Source organism: Hyperolius riggenbachi, chromosome 1 (assembly GCF_040937935.1).
Source record: "Hyperolius riggenbachi isolate aHypRig1 chromosome 1, aHypRig1.pri, whole genome shotgun sequence".
Taxonomy (NCBI): Eukaryota; Metazoa; Chordata; class Amphibia; order Anura; family Hyperoliidae; genus Hyperolius; species Hyperolius riggenbachi.
The window spans coordinates 14,385,371-14,392,838 of NC_090646.1; positions in this window are offsets into that span (position 1 = coordinate 14,385,371).

Below are 7,468 nucleotides of genomic sequence, written 5' to 3' on the forward strand. Positions count from 1 at the left end.
AGGGGAATAATATAGTTTTCTAACTAGTCACCAAATATTGATGCATTTGGATGTTTCTTTGGATGTTTCTTTTTTGTATGTAGTCTAGCTTCCAGATTATCTAAACGATATATTTTATGCATAGTTAGTAGGATTTGTTTAACCTCCTGAGCGATAATTCCGAGCTGAGCTCGGGGTATGTCGCGCAGGAGGATTTCTCAGGCCCCGCTGGGCCGATTTGCATAATTTTTTTTTGTTACACGCAGCTAGCACTTTGCTAGCTGCGTGTAACTTCCGATCGCCACCGCTCGCTGCCGATCCGCCGCTACCCGCCGTGCCGTGCAGCCCCCCCCTCCCCGACCCCTTGTGCAGCCTGGCCAATCAGTGCCAGGCAGCGCTGAGGGGTGGATCGGAACTCCCTCTGACGTCACGACGTCCATGACGTCGGTGATGTCATCCCGGCGCCATGGCGACCGGGGAAGCCCAGCAGGAAATCCCGTTCTGAACGGGATTTCCTGCTTACTCCGATCGCCGAAAGCGACTGGAGTGGGTGGGGGGATGCCGCTGCGCTGTGGCTATCATGTAGCGAGCCCTGGGCTCGCTACATGATTTAAAAAATAAAAAAATTTAAAAAATAGTGCTGCGCCACCTCCTGGGCGATATAATTGTTTTGTCCAGAGGGTTAACAGTAGGTGGGTGAGGGTAAGTCCAATGGAGCAGAATGTTTTTTCTTGATGGCTTTTAAAAGTGTTGAGCCAAAATTTTGCATATGCATACTTTCGCATTGTAATTATGATGCAAAATTGTAATTAATAATTTATGACAAACCCATAATTAATTTTGCATAATTTAGCATTAATGCTAAGTTGCCCCATCTTCTTTCTTTGCATTGGAGGTTTGGATGATCCCTTTGTTCATGGAATAAACAAGGGGTCTGGGGAAGAGGGGGCGGTGTTACCACTCCTCTCTTCCAGAGCCCCCCATATCATGGACCATGTGGCTGATATAGCTCAGACTGCGGAACCTTACGAAGCTCTGAATTCTGGCTATCCCAGCCTGCATGGGTGACAAGCAGTTAAAGAGACTGTCTGTTTTCTGAAAATGTTTATAAGTATACAGAGCTTGGAACTGGCATATCTTAAGGTGTAAGGTGTAATTTTACGGAGTAGAAAAAAAACATTTTTCCTTCCTTTTTTATAAATTGATTTTCTTTTTTATACTACTTATTCCCACTTTTCTCCTCTGCTGAACATACCTACTAATGTTGGTAGTGAATGATAGCACGTATGGGGGTTCTGCTATTACCACTAAAGGAACTTCAATGTAAGTTACATGATTGCATTAATTATGCGTAATTATGCAAAATTACACAACATCAATCAAATTTCAAAATCATAATTATTCATGGCAGAAATTACAAAATTGTATGTGAAATTTTTGCGTAATAATAATTAGCTAAATATGAACATCAGTGGCCTTTAGAAATGCATTTTCTAAATGATTCTAAGGTGGTAGGTTAGAGTTAGATGTGGGGTTGGCTAGTGTACTCTGAGGGATGTGACTCAGTATGCGAGAATGTTCAGGGTTATCACCATAATTAAAGGCCACAAACAGTTGATGAAGGGGCAGGACAAGATGAGGTGAATCAAGCTAGGTTTAGTAACGTTCCATCTGTGACAGAATATTTGAACTGAATGGGTGTGTGGGGAGCATACATTTGAAAAGTACGCCTAGAAAAAAGGGCACCTGATATATAAGAAAAAGCCAGATTCGGCTTCAAAGGCCGCTTGGTGTAGCCGAAGTGACAAATTCATCTACAAAGGGCGCCTGGTGTAGCCGATATGCCAAATTTGTTGTGATGAAACGCAGAAAAACTGCCGTCTCTCAAGGTGAGGCGGCTGTTCCCGCGTCCAGCATGGCGTCACAACGCGGAAAAAACGCTGCATGCCGCATAGGCAGAGTGGCGGAATCCGCATTGGGAACGGCGGAATCCGCATTGGGAGCGGCGGAATCCACATTGGAGGCGGCGAACTTTCCGCATGGCAGTGTCCCTGGCAAAGAGGTTGAGCAAGGGGAAGCCGCCGCTGGTGTAGTGAGCGGTACGGCGGCTCCCACGCTCGGTTCACTGGATACATTGCAAAACAGTACTGGTGTGGCTGGGACTGATAGTCCACCAAGATTCAGAGTGACACGCACGCGCGCACAGAGGCAGAGCTTATATAACAGCCAGAAGTGAGTCAGCTGACCAGGCTGGTCAGCTGACATTTTCTACAACTCTCATTGGTCCAGCAATTAGGGAGGGGCCTGGAGAGTGTTTTGGTATATATACTTCTGGCTGTTCAGTTGCTGGTTGTCTGGCGTTGCGATCACAATGTGCTAGCACGCAGACCTAGTCAGATCCATAAGTGTGCCGGGACCCGCTGGAGCTGTAATCCTACACTTAGCTAGACTCTATTGATAGTCTAAAGTACTAGTTTGATTGTGATTATCTGTTATGACCTTCTGCCTGCCTGACCATTCTCCTAACCTCTGATCCTGTACTTTGCCTTTCTGATACTCTGTTGCCGAACCCCGGCTCGCTCTTAGACTCTGCATCTGCCTTCTGATCTTGTACCTCGATATTTCTGATACCCTGTTGCCGAACCCTGCCTGTACTTTAGACTCCGCCTTTGCCTCCTGAATCTGTACTTTGTCTGTCCGTGTGGTTACGACCCAATCTGCCCGACCTCGAGAACCGACCTTACTGTTAGAGGCGGTTCCCAGTCCTGATAGTGACACTTCCTCTTGAGTGTCACTCTCGTTCTGTCGATTCCTTTCTCTCAGCCTGACTCCTCCCTCCGGGAGAGTCCGGAAGGAATTGTGCAGTACTCTTTACTGCCCTGAGGCCAGTCCTCTCTTTATTACTGTTTGCACCAAACACTCTACTCAGATGTCCAGAGGTTAGCTTGTATATCTGATTATCGGTGATACTGCAGTCCATCAATAATCGGGTATATATCTGTATTCCCAGTGATACTGCAGATCACCGGTAATCAGATTCTCTCTGTGTTACACCGATCGTTACATTTGTCTACAATGGTCGCCTGGTGTAGCTGAAATGCCAAATTCTTCTACAAAGGGTGCCTGGTGTAGCCGAGAATAGATGCCAAATTTGGCTACAAAAGGTGCCTGGTATAGACAAGATGACAACATTTACTACAAAAGGCACCTGGTGTAGCCAAAAAGCTAGTTTTAGTTTATAAACAGGATGCTGTTATAGGCAAAATGTGTTGGGCTATAAAAGGGCACTGTATAAAGCCTAGAAAAATGATATAGCCAAGACAAGTGATTACTAAGACCTAACTTCTCCCTACTCTCACACAGAACCCTCCCCTGATGGTGCCTAACCCTAACCACCCTCTGTTGGTGCCTAACCCTAAGACCCCCCCCCCCCCCCCGGTGTTGTCTAATCTTAAAACCCCTCAGTGGCTACTATGACCTAACTTCTCCTTAATCTCACACAGAACCCTCGCTTGGTGGTGCCTAACCCTAGCCCCCCTGGTGGTGCCTAATCCCCCTCCTGGTGGTGCCTAACCCTAAGACCCCCTGATGGTGCCTAACCCCCCAGTGTGGCCTTACCCTAATATTCCCCTTTTGGTGCCTAACCCTAACCCCCCCCCCCCCGGTAGTGTCTAACCCTAAGACCCCTACTGGTGATTACTATGACCTAACTTCTCCCTACTCTCACACAGAAGCTTCCCCTGGTAGTGTCTGACCCTAAGACCCTCCAGTGGTGCCTAACCTTAAGACCTCCACTTGTGATGTTGAATCCTACACCCCCCTCCCCCTGGTGGTGCCTAACCATGAATCAAAAATCTTGGCTATAAAGGGTGCCTCTTTGTAGTGGAATAAAAAAACTGTAGCCAAATTTTGTAGCCGAATCAAAAATCTCGACTATAAAAAGGTGCCCTTTGGCATTTCAATTTGTCATTTCGACTACACTACGTGCCCTGCCCCTTTGCAGCTGAATTTGGCATTTTGGCTACACCAGGTGCCCTTTGTAGCCGAATCTGGCTTTTTTTGTGTATATCACCCTTTTTTCCAAGCCCCCTTTTCAAATGTACGCATAAAAGGGTGCCCTTTTGTAGACAAATTGAAAACCTTGTAGCCTAATCAAAAATATGGGCTACAAAGGGGCACCCTTTTGTAGCCAAATTTAAAACCCTGTATCCAAACCTAGTAACCAAACCTTGTAGTTGAATCTAAAATCTTGGGTATAAAAGGGTGCCCTTTTGAAGACGAATCAAAAACCTTGTAGCCAAATCAAAAATATAGGCAACAAAGGGGCACCCTTTTGTAGCAAAATTGAAAGCCTTGTATCCGAATGAAAACTCAGGTGCCCTTTTCACCAGCTTGTAGCAGAGATTTGCAGAAATAACATTGAAGTCTATGGAGGTGCCCTTTTAATACAGATGGCTCATGCACCCTTTTCAACTGATTCCGTGTGGGAAAGGAAGGCTCTGAGACGAGATTTAGTTGAATCTCCCTATAATATTCATTGTAAATGTGTTTCCTGACGGAAGAAGAACTGAAGGTAGGCAGGTTCTGGTGAGCCGGAGATCTTGCATGACCAGTTGAGGGTGAGATTGGGCATTTGGCTATGGATGTGAGTTGGTTCACAATGAAGATTATAGACCTATGACAAAAGTGAATTAGGATGGAAGGGGGTTTGTAAATGTATATAAAGGTGGAGGTAGCATCAGTTAGGTGTGATAGCCTATAGATGTGATTATTATTATTATGTTTTTGATTTGTACAAAGGATAGGAATAGAAAGGAAGAAAGTTAAAGTTCATAAAACTACACTATTCCAATCATTTTTAAGTCCTTGTAACTCCACACAGTGCTAGCTCTGTATTCTTGCTATTCTAGCTTGCATGGGAGAAAAGGGGTTAAAGAGAATTGGAAAGGGGGGAACCCCACACCGTCTGCTTTCATCAAATATACAATAGTAGAATCAAATGTACTGCATACAAGTGTCACATGACCTGTCAGTATAAACGCACCTTTTCAAAAAGGCCTCAGAGGCCAAAGTGGTTTAGACAGTGGCCTCAATTCACTAAGCTTATCTCCTGTCTTTAATAGCGTTTCTAGAGTGATCACCATGGTGGTGAGGCATGCAGTATTAGGGAAACATTTTACCTCAGGCAAACCTAAAGTTAACTCTTCTGTCTTTAAGTTAAGGAGAGATCTCTAAAGTTAACTCGTCAATCCTTAAAATAACTCCAGAATTCTAAAGTTAAAGACAGGCTGTTAATTAACTGCATGTGAAAATAACTACAGAGAAGGCAACTTAAGGACTGAAGTGATAAGATAACTCTCTCATTGTGAAAACGTATCTCTGCACCTTAATAAGGCAAGATCGATGTGTAGTGGTAAGTTTTCTCTTGCCTTATCTCCAGCATGATCCTAGTGAATTGATGCCAATGATGGCTGTGTGTTGAGTTATTTTAATGGGACAGCAAGTTTACCCTGTTATACAAGCAGAACACTGACTACTTTACATTTTATCACAGTATGTATCTTCAATGCTGCCCCATGAAAAGATATACGGTAATAAAATATTCATATAAATAAGACCTGAACAGTGCACTAGATGAAAATAATGTTTTCTTGGAAAACACCATTTTAATTTTACAGATCAAAATTCAGCTTTCCGTACTCTGGGTTGAAATCATAAATTTGGTGTGGAACTCGAAATACTAAAATATTGCTGTTCAACCTTTATAAAAATAGTCAAACTCTACTGACTATTATTATTTTCTATTTAACAAGTCTCTTCTAAAGTCTGTATAAACTGTAGTTTATAAATGAAATAACAATATAACACTGTTAATAGATATAATATAATGACATAATAATGTTTAACCACTTGATGACCAGAGGCTTGTACCCCCCTAGTGACCAGGCCATTTTTTACAACTCAGCACTTCACAACGTAAACAGTTTATTGCTCGCTCATACAAATTAGCACCCACATTAATTTTACCCCTTTTACTTCTCACAAATAGAACTTTGTTTTGGTGTTATCTGATTGCTGCTGAGATTTTTGTCTTATTTTTTCTTTTTAATTACATTTTTTAAATAAAAAATACCCTATAATTTTTACACCTCCCCCCCAATAAAATAGCCCTAGATCATGTTACATACACTATACATTACACATTACATGCATAGGCATATGCCTATGATAGGGATTAGATTGTGAGCCACTCAGAGGGACATTTAAGTGACAAGGTCCTTCTTTGTACGGCGCTGCACTAGATCACAGTGCTGTACACATGTTTTTTCTCATTTTAAATGTAATAACAGCCTGCCAGCCCCGATCGCGGCTGGCAGGCTGATCGTGGTGGCTCCCTGTGTTTACTGCAAGGAGTGGACGCTCAAGCGAGTGCGCGTTCCCTGTAAAACTCTTTCCTCGCGAGATGACACCATATGGCATCACTGAGGAATGAGAGAGCCACTCTGCAGCTGCCATCCTGCATTAGGCGGTCGCAGAGAGGTTAAAAAGGTTTTACGATAAGGGCATTTACAATCTTTTTTCTACAACCTTATTAAATACTATTCTACAACAAAGGCAGGTGTGGATTCCGGCACCCCTGACACTTTATTTGAACACGGTAAAAGTTACATCAGAACACAAAAGGCCAGTGTCGACAGCAGTATTATTTAATACTATTTATAATAAACAATTGAAACTGTTCAGCGGTCTTTATAAATTGTGTATTGTAAGATTGAATAACATTGTTACAAATACACAATGTACTGATGTCTTTATTGAAAAACAACAGCTGTACGACGATTTCTATAAAATATACAGTATAATTTACTAATACCTATACGTGTTGCTGTTCTTTGATTGATAGGTTTGTAAACAAGATCATTGCCAGAGGATATTTATATCTCTGCATCCCACTGCAGCACCTCTAGGGACACCAGTGACATTGTTATTAAACAACACAGGGAGAGTATAAACAGCTGCTGGAATTAGACAGTCAGTGACAGAGAGGCATGAGAGGTAACCCGTGATAGACTGATTACAGATACAGTAATACGTTATTACAATTTTCATCTGTATTTATTTATGTATTTATTTAATGTACACTCTGATAGGTAATGTACACTCTGATAGGTAATGTACACTCTGATAGGTAATGTGCACTCTGATAGGTAATGTGCACTCTGATAGGTAATGTACACTCTGATAGGTAATGTACACTCTGATAGGTAATGTACACTCTGATAGGTAATGTACACTCTGATAGGTAATGTGCACTCTGATAGGTAATGTACACTCTGATAGGTAATGTACACTCTGATAGGTAATGTACACTCAAACAGGTAAGACAATGCACAAACATCTAAATAAAAATACTTATTTATATTACATTAAATGTGGAAAATACACTCATAGCTGTTTCTTGGACACAGAACTGATAAGTTTCACAAGT